Consider the following 15,564-nt stretch of genomic DNA (forward strand, 5'->3'; position numbering starts at 1 on the left):
CTTTTTTTCCTTTTTCCTTTCTAATCTAATCATCCCCCCCCCCCCTGATTTTAAGGGGGTGGGACCGGGCCTTATTTTGTTCCAGTCAAATTAAGCCACATATGCGGGAGCACGGATGGGAGCATGGGAAGGTGAAGGAAATATGCCCTAGAGGCAATAATAAAGTTATTATTTATTCCCTTATAATCATGATAAATGTTTATTATTCATGCTAGAATTGTATTAACCGGAAACATAATACATGTGTGAATACATAGACAAACAAAATGTCACTAGTATGCCTCTACTTGACTAGCTCGTTAATCAAAGATGATTATGTTTCCTAACCATGAACAATGAGTTGTTATTTGATTAACGGGATCACATCATTGAGAGAATGATCTGATTGACATGACCCATTCCATTAGCTTAGCACCCGATCGTTTAGTATGTTGCTATTGCTTTCTTCATGACTTATACATGTTCCTATAACTATGAGATTGTGCAACTCCCGTTTACCGGAGGAACACTTTGGGTACTACCAAACGTCACAACGTAACTGGGTGATTATAAAGGAGTATTACAGGTGTCTCCAAAGGTACATGTTGGGTTGGCGTATTTCGAGATTAGGTTTTGTCACTCCGATTGTCGGAGAGGTATCTCTGGGCCCTCTCGGTAATGCACATCACTTAAGCCTTGCAAGCATAGTAACTAAATGAGTTAGTTGCGGGATGATGTATTACAGAACGTGTAAAGAGACTTGCCGGTAACGAGATTGAACTAGGTATTGGAATACCGACGATCGAATCTCGGGCAAGCAACATACCGATGACAAAGGGAACAACGTATGTTGTTGTGCGGTCTGACCGATAAAAATCTTCGTAGAATATGTAGGAGCCAATATGGGCATCCAGGTCCCGCTATTGGTTATTGACTGGAGACGTGTCTCGGTCATGTCTACATTGTTCTCGAACCCGTAGGGTCCGCACGCTTAAGGTTACGATGACAGTTATATTATGAGTTTATGCATTTTGATGTTCCGAAGGTTGTTCGGAGTCCCGGATGAGATCACAGACATGACGAGGAGTCTCGAAATGGTTGATACATAAAGATTGATATATTGGAAGCCTATATTTGGACATCGGAAGTGTTCCGGGTGAAATCGGGATTTTACCGGAGTACCGGGAGGTTACCGGAACCCCCCGGGAGCCATATGGGCCTTGATGGGCTTTAGTGGAAAGGAGAAAGGGGCAGCCCAAGGTGGCCGCGCGCCTCCTCCCTCCCCTAGTCCTATTAGGACTAGGAGAGGTGGCCGGCCTCCCTCTCTCTCTTTCCCCCTCGGGGAATCCTAGTCCAACTAGGATTGCGGGGGGAGTCCTACTCCCGGGAGGGGTAGGACTCCTCCTGCGCCCTCCTCCTGGCCGGCGGCCCCCTCCCCCTTGGCTCCTTTATATACTGAGGCAGAGGCACCCCAGAAACACACAAGTTGATCCACGTGATCTATTCCTTAGCCATGTGCGGTGCCCCCAACCACCATAGTCCTCAATAATACTGTAGCGGAGTTTAGGCGAAGCCCTGCTGCTGTAGTACATCAAGTTCATCACCACGCCGTCGTGCTGACGGAACTCTTCCCCGACAATTTGCTGGATCGGAGTCCGGGGATCGTCATCGAGCTGAACGTGTGCTCGAACTCGGAGGTGTCGTAGTTTCGGTGCTTGATCGGTTGGATCGTGAAGACGTACGACTACTTCCTCTATGTTGTGTCAAGGCTTCCGCAGTCGGTCTGTGTGGGTACGTAGACAACACTCTCCCCTCTCGTTGCTATGCATCACATGATCTTGCATGTGCGTAGGAATTTTTTTGAAATTACTACGAAACCCTACAGTGGCATCCGAGCCTAGGTTATTTATGTTGATGTTATATGCACGAGTAGAACACAAGTGAGTTGTGGGTGATATAAGTCATACTGCCTACCAGCATGTCATACTTTGGTTCGGCGGCATTGTTGGACAAGACGACCCGTACCAACATTACGCGTACGCTTACGCGAGACCGGTTCCCCCGACGTGCTTTGCACATAGGTGGCTTGCGGGCGACTGTCTCTCCAACTTTAGTTGAACCAAGTATGGCTATGCCCGGTCCTTGCGAAGGTTAAAACGGAGTCTATTTGACAAACTATCGTTGTGGTTTTGATGCGTAGGTGAGATTGGTTCTTGCCTAAGCCTGTAGCAGCCACGTAAAACTTGCAACAACAAAGTAGAGGACGTCTAACTTGTTTTTGCAGGGCATGTTGTGATGTGATATGGTCAAGGCATGATGCTGAATTTTATTGTATGAGATGATCATGTTTTGTAACCGAGTTATCGGCAACTGGCAGGAGCCTTATGGTTGTCGTTTTATTGTATGCAATGCAATCGTGATGTAATGCTTTACTTTTATCACTAAACGGTAGCGATAGTCGTAGAAGCACAAGCTTGGCGAGACGACAATGATGCTACGATGGAGATCAAGGTGTCACGCCGGTGACGATGGTGATCACGATGGTGCTTCGGAGATGGAGATCACAAGCACAAGATGATGATGGCCACATCATATCACTTATATTGATTGCATGTGATGTTTATCCTTTTATGCATATTATCTTGCTTTGATTGACGGTAGCATTATAAGATGATCTCTCACTAAATTATCAAGAAGTGTTCTCCCTGAGTATGCACCGTTGCGAAAGTTCTTCGTGCTGAGACACCACGTGATGATCGGGTGTGATAGGTTCTACGTTCAAATACAACGGGTGCAAAACAGTTGCACACGCGGAATACTCAGGTTATACTTGACGAGCCAAGCATATATAGATATGGCCTCGGAACATGGAGACCGAAAGGTCGAGCGTGAATCATATAGTAGATATGATCAACATAATGATGTCCACCACTGAAAACTACTCCATATCACGTGATGATCGGTTATGGTTTAGTTGATTTGGATCACGTAATAACTTACAGGATTAGAGGGATGTCTATCTAAGTGGGAGTTTTTTAATTAATTTGATTAAGTGAACTTAAATTTATCATGAAACTTAGTACATGATTAGTATCTTGCTTGTTTATGTTTGATTGTAGATAGATGGCTCGTGCTGTTGTTCCATTGAATTTTAATGCGTTCCTTGAGAATGCAAAGTTGAAAGATGATGGTAGCAATTACACGGACTGGGTCCGTAACTTGAGGATTATCCTCATTGCTGCACAGAAGAATTACGTCCTGAAAGCACCGCTGGGTGCCAGGCCTGCTGTAGGAGCAACGCCGGATGTTATGAACGTCTGGCAGAGAAAAGCTGATGACTACTCGATAGTTCAGTGTGCCATGCTTTACGGCTTAGAATCGGGACTTCAACGACGTTTTGAACGTCATGGAGCATATGAGATGTTCCAGGAGTTGAAGTTAATATTTCAAGCAAATGCCCGGATTGAGAGATATGAAGTCTCCAATAAGTTCTATAGCTGCAAGATGGAGGAGAACAGTTCTGTCAGTGAGCATATACTCAAAATGTCTGGGTATAATAATCACTTGATTTAATTGGGAGTTAATCTTCCAGATGATTGCGTCATTGACAGAATTCTTCAATCACTGCCACCAAGCTACAAGAGCTTCGTGATGAACTATAATATGCAAGGGATGAACAAGACTATTCCTGAGCTCTTCGCGATGCTGAAAGCTGCGGAGGTAGAAATCAAGAAGGAGCATCAAGTGTTGATAGTCAACAAGACCACTAGTTTCAAGAAAAAGGGCAAAGGGAAGAAGAAGGGGAACTTCAAAAAGAACGGCAAGCAAGTTGCTACTCAAGAGAAGAAACCCAAACCTGGACCTAAGTCTGAAACTGAGTGCTTCTATTGCAAGCAGACTGGTCACTGGAAGCGGAACTGCCCCAAGTATTTGGCGGATAAGAAGGATGGCAAGGTGAACAAAGGTATATGTGATATACATGTTATTGATGTGTACCTTACTAATGCTCGCAGTAGCACCTGGGTATTTGATACTGGTTCTGTTGCTAATATTTGCAACTCGAAACAGGGACTACGGATCAAGCGAAGATTGGTTAAGGACAAGGTGACGATGCGCGTGGGAAACGGTTCCAAAGTCGATGTGATCGCAGTCGGCACGCTATCTCTACATCTACCTTCGGGATTAGTATTAGACCTAAATAATTGTTATTTGGTGCCAGCGTTAAGCATGAACATTATATTTGGATCTTGTTTGATGCGAGACGGTTATTCATTTAAATCAGAGAATAATGGTTGTTCTATTTATATGAGTAATATCTTTTATGGTCATGCACCCTTGAAGAATGGACTATTCTTGTTGAATCTCGATAGTAGTAACACACATATTCATAATGTTGAAGCCAAAAGATGCAGAGTTGATAATGAGAGTGCAATTTATTTGTGGCACTGTCGTTTAGGTCATATCGGTGTAAAGCGCATGAAGAAACTCCATTCTGATGGACTTTTGGAACCACTTGATTATGAATCACTTGGTACTTGTGAACCGTGCCTCATGGGCAAGATGACCAAAACGCCGTTCTCCGGTACTATGGAGAGAGCAACAGATTTGTTGGAAATCATACATACAGATGTATGTGGTCCGATGAATATTAAGGCTCGTGGCGGATATCGTTATTTTCTCACCTTCACAGATGATTTAAGCAGATATGGGTATATCTACTTAATGAAACATAAGTCTGAAACATTTGAAAAGTTCAAGGAATTTCAGAGTGAAGTTGAAAATCATCGTAACAAGAAAATAAAGTTTCTACGATCTGATCGTGGAGGAGAATATTTGAGTTACGAGTTTGGTGTACATTTGAAAAATTGTGGAATAGTTTCGCAACTCACGCCACCCGGAACACCTCAGCGTAATGGTGTGTCCGAACATCGTAATCGTGCTTTACTGGATATGGTGTGATCTATGATGTCTCTTACTGATTTACCGCTATCGTTTTGGGGATACGCTCTAGAGACGGTCGCATTCACGTTAAATAGGGCACCATCAAAATCCGTTGAGACGACGCCTTATGAACTGTGGTTTGGCAAGAAACCAAAGTTGTCGTTTCTGAAAGTTTGGGGCTGTGATGCTTATGTGGAAAAGCTTCAACCTGATAAGCTCGAACCCAAATCGGAGAAATGTGTCTTCATAGGATATCCAAAGGAAACTATTGGATACACCTTCTATCACAGATCCGAAGGCAAGACTTTTGTTGCTAAATTCGGAAACTTTCTGGAGAAGGAGTTTCTCTCGAAGGAAGTGAGTGGGAGGAAAGTAGAACTTGACGAGGTAACTGTACCTGCTCCCTTATTGGAAAGTAGTACATCACAGAAAACTGTTTCTATGACACCTACACCTGTTAGTGAGGAACCTAATGATAATGATCATGAAACTTCAGAACAAGATACTACTGAACCTCGTAGATCAACCAGAGTAAGATCCGCACCGGAGTGGTACGGTAATCCCGTTCTGAAAGTCATGCTACTAGATCATGATGAACCTACGAACTATGAAGAAGCGATGGTGAGCCCAGATTCCGCAAAGTGGCTTGAAGCCATGATATCTGAGATGGGATCCATGTATGAGAACAAAGTATGGACTTTGGTTGACTTGCCCGATGATCGGCAAGCAATTGAAAATAAGTGGATCTTCAAGAAGAAGACTGACGCTGACGGTAATATTACTGTCTACAAAGCTCGACTTGTCGTGAAAGGTTTTCGGCAAGTTCAAGGGATTGACTACGATGAGACCTTCTCACCCGTAGCGATGCTTAAAGTCTGTCCGAATCATGTTAGCAATTGCCGCATTTTATGATTATGAAATTTGGCAGATGGATGTCAAAACTGCATTCCTGAATGGATTTCTGGAAGAAGAGTTGTATATGATGCAACCAGAAGGTTTTGTCGATCCAAAGGGAGCTAACAAAGTGTGCAAGCTCCAGCGATCCATTTATGGACTGGTGCAAGCCTCTCGGAGTTGGAATAAACGTTTTGATAGTGTGATCAAAGCATTTGGTTTTATACAGACTTTTGGAGAAGCCTGTATTTACAAGAAAGTGAGTGGGAGCTCTGTAGCATTTCTGATATTATATGTGGATGACATATTATTAATTGGAAATGATATAGAATTTCTGGATAGCATAAAGGGATACTTGAATAAGAGTTTTTCAATGAAAGACCTCGGTGAAGCTGCTTACATATTAGGCATTAAGATCTATAGAGATAGATCAAGACACTTAATTGGACTTTCACAAACAACATACCTTGACAAAATTTTGAAGAAGTTCAAAATGGATCAAGCAAAGAAAGAATTCTTGCCTGTGTTACAAGGTGTGAAATTGAGTAAGACTCAATGCCCGACCACTGCAGAAGATAGAGAGAATATGAAAGATGTTCCCTATGCATCAGCCATAGGATCTATAATGTATGCAATGCTGTGTACCAAACCTGATGTGTGCCTTGCTATAAGTCTAGCAGGGAGGTACCAAAGTAATCCAGGAGTGGATCACTGGACAGCGGTCAAGAACATCCTGAAATACCTGAAAAGGACTAAGGATATGCTTCTCGTATATGGAGGTGACAAAGAGCTCGTCATAAAAGGTTACGTTGATGCAAGCTTTGACACTGATCCGGACGATTCTAAATCGCAAACCGGATACTTGTTTACATTAAACGGTGGAGTTGTCAGTTGGTGCAGTTCTAAACAAAGCGTTGTAGCGGGATCTACATGTGAAGCAGAGTACATAGCTGCTTCGGAAGCAGCAAATGAAGGAGTCTGGATGAAGGAGTTCATATCCGATCTAGGTGTCATACCTAGTGCATCGGGTCCAATGAAAATCTTTTGTCACAATACTGGTGCAATTGCCTTGGCAAAGGAATCCAGATTTCACAAGAGAACCAAGCACATCAAGAGACGCTTCAATTCCATCCGGGATCTAGTCCGGGTGGGAGACATAGAGATTTGCAAGATACCTACGGATCTGAATGTTGCAGACCCATTGACTAAGCCTCTTCCACGAGCAAAACATGATCAGCACCAAGGCTCCATGGGTGTTAGAATCATTACGGTGTAATCAAGATTATTGACTCTAGTGCAAGTGGGAGACTGAAGGAAATATGCCCTAGAGGCAATAATAAAGTTATTATTTATTTCCTTATAATCATGATAAATGTTTATTATTCATGCTAGAATTGTATTAACCGGAAACATAATACATGTGTGAATACATAGACAAACAAAGTGTCACTAGTATGCCTCTACTTGACTAGCTCGTTAATCAAAGATGATTATGTTTCCTAACCATGAACAATGAGTTGTTATTTGATTAACGGGATCACATCATTGAGAGAATGATCTGATTGACATGACCCATTCCATTAGCTTAGCACCCGATCGTTTAGTATGTTGCTATTGCTTTCTTCATGACTTATACATGTTCCTATAACTATGAGATTATGCAACTCCCGTTTACCGGAGGAACACTTTGGGTACTACCAAACGTCACAACGTAACTGGGTGATTATAAAGGAGTATTACAGGTGTCTCCAAAGGTACATGTTGGGTTGGCGTATTTCGAGATTAGGTTTTGTCACTCCGATTGTCGGAGAGGTATCTCTGGGCCCTCTCGGTAATGCACATCACTTAAGCCTTGCAAGCATAGTAACTAAATGAGTTAGTTGCGGGATGATGTATTACAGAACGAGTAAAGAGACTTGCCGGTAACGAGATTGAACTAGGTATTGGAATACTGACGATCGAATCTCGGGCAAGTGACATACCGATGACAAAGGGAACAACGTATGTTGTTGTGCGGTCTGACCGATAAAGATCTTCGTAGAATATGTAGGGGCCAATATGGGCATACAGGTCCCGCTATTGGTTATTGACCGGAGACGTGTCTCGGTCATGTCTACATTGTTCTCGAACCCGTAGGGTCCGCACGCTTAAGGTTACGATGACAATTATATTATGAGTTTATGCATTTTGATGTACTGAAGGTTGTTCGGAGTCCCGGATGTGATCACGGACATGACGAGGAGTCTCGAAATGGTCATCGAAAGTGTTTCGGGTGAAATCGGGATTTTACCGGAGTACCGGGAGGTTACCGGAACCCCCCGGGAGCCATATGGGCCTTGATGGGCTTTAGTGGAAAGGAGAAAGTGGCAGCCCAAGGTGGCCGCGCGCCTCCTCCCTCCCCTAGTCCTATTAGGACTAGGAGAGGTGGCCGGCCTCCCTCTCTCTCTTTCCCCCTCGGGGAATCCTAGTCCAACTAGGATTGGGGGGGAAGAGAGAGAGGGAGGCACCCCAGAAACACACAAGTTGATCCACGTGATCTATTCCTTAGCCGTGTGTGGTGCCCCCGGCCACCATAGTCCTCAATAATACTGTAGCGGAGTTTAGGCGAAGCCCTGCTGCTGTAGTACATCAAGATCGTCACCACGCCGTCGTGTTGACGGAACTCTTCCCCGACACTTTGCTGGATCGGAGTCCGGGGATCGTCATCGAGCTGAACGTGTGCTCGAACTCGGAGGTGTCGTAGTTTCGGTGCTTGATCGGTTGGATCGTGAAGACGTACGACTACTTCCTCTACGTTGTGTCAAAGCTTCCGCAGTCGGTCTGCGTGGGTACTTAGACAACACTCTCCCCTCTCGTTGCTATGCATCACATGATCTTGCGTGTGCGTAGGAATTTTTTTGAAATTACTACGAAACCCTACAGAAGGGACCAGGCAAGTCTCGTCCACCGGGGGGAGCCTCCGTGCTACCTTCGGGGTGTCCATAGAAGTGCAACAATGAGTTGCGACTCTCTCGAAATCCTAGGGTTTGCCCAGAGCCTCCGTGGGTGTGCAGAGAAGTGCAACTTTGAGTTGCAGCTCTCTGGAAATCCCGGTGTCTGCATAAATGTTGGCCTGAACATCCGGTCAGGTAACTTCCAGGGTTTCCAGAGAGTTGCAGCTTCTAACTGCGAGGAAGTAGTCCGGAATGTCTAGACAACGCAACCAAACTTCACCATCCTTTAGATGGAGCAAGAGAAGACACCGGTCTACACTTTCACCATACTGAATCCCTCTTGATGCAAAGTGGATCTTGTTACTTTTGGAGTTGTTGGGGACTCTTTAGACGGTTTGAGTCCTTACGGAAGATTCTTTGTTGTGGCGTCCTCCGGAGAAGTTTGTAAAGATTTGGTGGGCACCTTCAAGTCCAACCACGATTGATTTCAGGCTCATCCGCTGGAGGAGAATAGGGTGAGTTGTTAGCTTTGGATCCAGTACATTTTTAACGGAGATTAACAATCACCAAGAGTGTGAACTTCAGGATAGACCATCTTCTCAAATTTATCGTTAATCTTTTCCACATGTTTTACTTTGTGTTGTTCCTAATTAGCTAGTTTGCTTGTTGCATCATATAGGTTGTTCTCACCATATATTGCACATGTAGGAAACTTACATTATCCGTACTATCCAAACTTGTTACAAGAAAGCTTCCAAAACCCCTCTAGTCGACGCATCGTTGTTGTACTGCCACCTCCCATCATGGTTCTATGTCCGGTCGCTCGCCACCTCCCCATCTCCTTTGTGTCCCGCCACCCCTCCCAAGTGCCACCATCTATTGCGTCCCGCCATTCTCCTCGTATTCCTGAATTTTAAGGATCATTTGAAACAAAAATGCCCTACAAGCTAATATGAACTTGCTTATTGGACAACCTCAAGCCTTGGTAGAAGAATTTCCTTTGGTGCCTATGAATCCCTTCGAGCACTGATTCATGTATAATTTGGCAAGGCAAGCTAGATAAACACATGTATAGATGAAGATGTCATTGATTAAAATTTGCCTAAACACATTGATTAAGATGTCATTTGGATTCTGCTATGCCACTGTGAGTGAAAATGTGAGAAAAAAAAAGTATAGATTGGGCTTGCTCGGGCACTGTAAAGCATTACAGATGAAGCTCAAGGATATAATTAAAAATAGATCATGCAAATACTGTTCTGAAGTTGCACAAAGAATAGAATTATACAACAGAATAGTTTATAGAAGAAAAATCAAAGAATAATAAACCAGGTCACTCACTCGTGATACTGATCAACAATTATTCTGGGGCCTTTGTCATCTTCCGTAGCTGCAGTTGCCATTTCGTTTACCATTAACTTGGTAACCTCACCTGCTTTGTCATGCATTCTGAGATGCACCTCTTTTAGACCTTGAAGGTTTTCCATGTCATGCATTCCACCAAAATTGCTGAACCTTAGCTCGATCCGTTCTAGCTTCGGCATCGCGTTATTTTGGAAGGTTAGCAGTGGCACCAATGGAGCCGAGAAGTGAAGAAGCTTGAGCTCCTCAAATCCGCTAGCTGGAACTATGATCTCCCCATCAGCCTTGTTTTCCCCTGTGGTGGCACCTGTTTCAGAATCCACCTTTCCTGAAGTAAGTGAAAACGTGAGAGAAAACAGTGTCTTGAGCTTGCTCAACTGGCGCAAAGCATCAGTAGTTAGCACCGTCACCGAGAGGGTCAACTTCGTCAAGGCATCAAGTTTTGTGATCCATTGTGGGAGCTCAACCAACTTGCCAGACAGTTCAAGAGCATTGAGAAACTTGGGAGGGAAAGAGAGAGCACTCAACGATTTTAGAAACTCAGATGACTCGTCATCTATTTTCAGGGTGTGAAGAGAGTAGCCACCAAGATACTCAATTGCTGAGCTTAATTCTTTGAAAATCTTACTTCCCTTTCTGATGTTGAGCTTGTAAATGGCTAGCTTCCTCAGTTCAGTTAGAAGATGAAGGTCTGCCACAACAACTACTGACCGCTCATCAATCTCGATACCTGACAGGATGCGCAGGGATTTCATTGTTTCCTTCTTCAGGTCATCTGGAAGCTTCAGTGCCTTCCGTGTTCTTTTGTTTCCACCAAGTATGTTGACCAGTCGTTCAAGCTGGGAGATAGTGCTTGGAAGCTCTGTGACATTGGTCTCCCTTATGTCAATAGTCTCCAGATATTGGAGCTTTCCAATCTTCTTAGGTATCTTGTCAATCTCTGTCCTCCGGAGACTGAGGTACTTGAGTAGAAGCATCTTGCATATCTCCTTGGCATGTTGCTTTTTAAAATCATTGCAACCTTCAAGGTCTAGCACTTGCACAATTCCTAACTTCAATGAATTGGAAGGCAGTCGGGTCAAGCTCCCAAACAAGGTCAGAGATCGGACATGAGAAAAGTTCATGCCATCCATTCCTTTCTTGTATTTGGAGCCACCACCTTGGAGGGACAGCCGACGGACTTTGTTGCTAGGCGGTGCCATGAGCCAGTGGCCACCAACCACAGTGACAAAGTTCTCTTCGCTTGCCCTGGACACAATGTACTCGAGAACCATGCCATGAACTTGATAGCTCTTCACCTTCCCATTGCTGCTGTGCTCCACAGCACGTATGATCTTCCTCTTTATGAGATGATTGAAGTATGTCTCTGCGACATCCTCCGCACTCAGCCCATCCTTCTCACTGACGAAGCCTTCTGCTAGCCATTGTAGCAATATGCATAGATGCAAGGAGCATGTCTTGATCTCAGCAGGCATATCATTGTAGCAATGGCTTAGTATCATTGTGTCCGGTACCAACCTGGTGCAAACTTCCTTCCAGTCATTCTCTACTTTATCTGGGTTGCAGGCTACGTGCCCAGCCATGATAACTATGGCCAATGGCAGACCCCCGCACATTTTCCAGAGTCCAGGTGGAATTTTCTTCTGGTTTTCTTCACTCATATTGGATTCGGCCATGAATAGTTCTTTAGCTTGGTCATCGCTAAGTCCGACCAATTTATGAACAAGACCTGATCCTTCATCGCTGATGCAAGCAGTGGCAACCGCTTGAAACCGTGTGGTAACTATTATTCTACTGCCTCTCTTACAGTTTGGCAGTGACTTTTTATTTTATCCCACATTGATGCAGACCATACATCATCAACTAAGAGCAAGTAACTGCAATGAGAAGAAAGATTCATCAAGAGTAGTACGTTTTAAATAAGCTCTTTACAGTAGTTTATTTTATCTTATCACTGTAACGGGGTAAATATGAGGAATACGATCATCGCTGGCTCCAGTGAGTCCGAGATTTTCACATACTACAGAATCAAATTGAAATATTTCAAATACAGCTGAAACAACATTCACATGTGCATGTAGATGTGTCCTACATATATGCGAAATTTCATTGAAAATATTTTAACATGTAAGCTACCCAAAAAAGACAAAATGTGGACATATATATACAAACACCCAAATCTATTATAGAGTATATATAGACCCGCATATTCTATAGGGGCGAGCTGCATACAATGAACTACATATACTCAAATATCAGCAGCATATTCACATGTGCATGTAGATGTGTCCTCCATACTATGAAATTTCTTTAAAAAATAGGAGTATCTTAATATGTGAGTCCCAGATGTTGATTTTTATTAAGAATAATGAAATATCAACAGCAAGGAAATGAACTACACACTAATAACTTATGACCCAAAAAGTGCAGTATTAAACTAGCATATACTTTTTTGCACGCAACGCTTTTGCAATTTTGAGTATAGGACCAATAAGTTGCTTGTGCCTATGGTCAAATAAAAATTGGTCTGATACTAGCCACACATTTTCTTTCTTTCTTTTCTTTTAATGTGAGTCTATTGTATCCATAAGAAGAGCAACTTGCGGATCTACCGGGTTTTTTTCCTGCATACTATGCAACTCTATAATTTTGCAATGACCTAATTAACCACAATGCAAACTCAACTTGAAAAATATATTGTACCTTTGTTCCTCCAAGTGCTTCATGAGATCTCGTGCAATATCTGAGGTGCTACCACCACACTGCTCATCGTCCTGCTGGCCCTTCGGTATGACAGTATCCCACATGCTGCCTATGGCAGCCACGAGGCGTTTTTTCTCCAAGGTGCCGACACCGCTGCTGCCTTGCTGCCCGTCACCATCTTTGGATTGTGGCACGACTTGACTGTGTATGCTTCGTAGTATCGCTTCTATATCAGAGCTCTGCGACACCGTGACCATGGCTCGGCAGTCAAATTGCTCACCAAATTTCTGGTATAACGCCATGGCCATAGTAGTCTTGCCCACCCCTCCGAACCCGAGGATGGACAGAATGCCTTGGTCTTGCTTCTTAGCCCCGGTTTGGGATGTAGGAGCTGATGAGGAAGGGTCTGTGAGACATGCTGCAGCTGGTTGTTGCAAGGTCACCCACTCTCCGAGTTTCTTCATGTCCTTGTCCACTCCCACAGGCTTCTTGGTACCAACAAGCTCAAGGCTCGCCTGTTGGTTCTCGGCAGCCTGGAATCTTCCAGTGGCAGCTGCACCGGACTCCCTGACGCCACTCGATCTTCGGATTCTCGACACCATACCTTTTACGTCGTTCGCCAATCTGCTGCGCGCGGACCTTGAGCTCAGCGATGTTGGAAGCGATGTTGCGGCGAGATCGCCATGTCCAAACCTCATAGACATTGGACATGACAAATGTGCAGATGACTTTGCCACCAGGGTCGTGGGAGAGGCGGTGCGCGAAGTCGTCCACGCAGTCCTCGATGTCATAGGTGACATCGCGGATCTGCTTCATCCAGTCTTTCATCCGGTGGTCATGGCCCTGGGGACTAGTGCTGCTGAGGTCGACGAGAAAGGCCTGCATGCTCGCCATTTCGTCGTTGATATCATGTACTGGATGTCTCCGCGGACAACTCTGATGAGAGCATACTCTTGAGCAAGCAGACCTCCAAGCTTCCTCAAGAGCGATTTCATGGTGGCCTCTGAAGCACCTACCACCAACTCCATTGTTGGCACCCTTGGTGCTCCTCAGTCCTCCCTACCTCCTACTGAAAATTTCTGGGTTTTGTTAGGATTGGTAGCAAAAGATTGACTGGGCTTGCTCTGGTGGGAGGAGGGCTTTGAGGGACAGTTGATTTGTTGTTTGCTGCAGAGCAAGCTCTGAAACTCGGGGGGCTTTCTTCCTTCCATTTGTGCACGCACCTCCCTGTGAAAGTCTACATACGCAAGCACCGCTGAGTCGGGATGGCTTGGAGCGTCCCCCATGGTCGGTGGAGAGGAGAAGGCCCGCCGGACCGGATGGGCCGTTGGCTGCAGCGGCGAGCGATGACGGAGTGTTGCCGGCACGGCGGGCAGATGGACGGGGAGCACTTTTCTTTGTTGCCTGCAGCTGATTGAATCGGTGGCTGGCCACCTGTGGACGTCAAAACGGGAAATCTGGTGATGTGGCGCCTACGTGTACGCGGTATCATCCTTCACTGTTTTTTTTTACAAAAACATCACCAAGTACTCGTAGTATTTCCTAAGTCGGAATTTTACTTGTTGCAAAAAAACAGTGGAACTAGAAAAACATTAAGAAATATATAAAACCTGCAAATTCTTATAGGACCATGCATGCATTCGACTTATTTTCATCAATATTCATATATTCATTATCTTAATGTTTTCGTTGAATATCATAAATACTCCTCTTCTCTTGCCAACGTTAGTTGTCCTGTCCAAGGAAGAGTTGATCCATCTCTTACTTAATGTCTTTTTTTTGGCGCATACGGCAAATCTTGCGTATTTTTCTTTGATAGTTAGAAAGAACTGATACAGGTTAGGTTAGGCACATGATCGTAAACACGCGTGGCGGTGTGATGCACAAAACCTGAGCATTACAAGAAGACGGGGGGGTGCTCAGCCCTAAAGCAAAAAGCCCTAAGCTAGCTTGTAGTGAGGATGTTATATGTAATCTGGAGGCCTCGGCCTGGACCAAGAGACACGCCTCGTCTTGGATGGTTTCAGTGACGCTGGTGATGGAGGAACAGAGACCGTCAAAGGTGCAGCCATTGCACTGTTTCCAAAGCCACCAGTCATTGAGGGAGACGATAGAGGTGAATCCCTTGCACATCGAGGAAGGAGGCCACCCACCAGTCAAGGAAGGGGATGTCGACGGAGGGGAGGGTTGTCATGAGCCTACACCAGGAGAGGATCTCGTGCCAAACTTGGCGAGAGAAGGAGCAGCCGCTAAGCAAGTGTTGCATACACTCTGTCTCTTGATCACAGAGGATGCACGAGGAGTTGCGGGGCGAACCGTGATGAGCAAGTCTGTCGTCAATCCAACATCGTCCTTGGAAGAGAAAAGTCCACATTACAACCCTCAACTTGCCCACTTGGTTTAGATTTCAACCCCCAACTTGAAAACGGTTATCCCGGCACCCTTAACTTGTAACTCGGTTCACAAATCAACCCCCGGCTTGGTATTGACTGTTTTTTACTGTGTTGACCGATGTTGACTCCTGACGTAAAATTTGTGAAATGTTGTTTTCCTGTGTGTTAATTAAGGTGTGGTCCACGAGTCAGCTATACGTTAGCAGAGAGGAGAATGGGATAAATCGGGAATTACCTTAAGCTAATCACACAGCTGGGCAGATCTAGCAGTGGTGCTATCGGCGTTTGAACGCCGGTGGCCACTACCCCTCAAGACTAAGATTTTTTTGTGGCAGCTATTACGAGATCGCATCCCTTCA

At 44.7% G+C, this 15,564-nt stretch overlaps 1 pseudogene; it reads right to left on the minus strand.

Moving 5' to 3' along the window:
* Positions 1–10,084: 10,084 nt before the first annotated feature.
* On the minus strand, positions 10,085–13,840 carry LOC119319573 (annotated as a pseudogene).
* Between the last annotated feature and the right edge of the window lie 1,724 nt (positions 13,841–15,564).

The sequence above is a fragment of the Triticum dicoccoides genome, chromosome 6A, assembly GCF_002162155.2.
Source record: "Triticum dicoccoides isolate Atlit2015 ecotype Zavitan chromosome 6A, WEW_v2.0, whole genome shotgun sequence".
Taxonomy (NCBI): Eukaryota; Viridiplantae; Streptophyta; class Magnoliopsida; order Poales; family Poaceae; genus Triticum; species Triticum dicoccoides.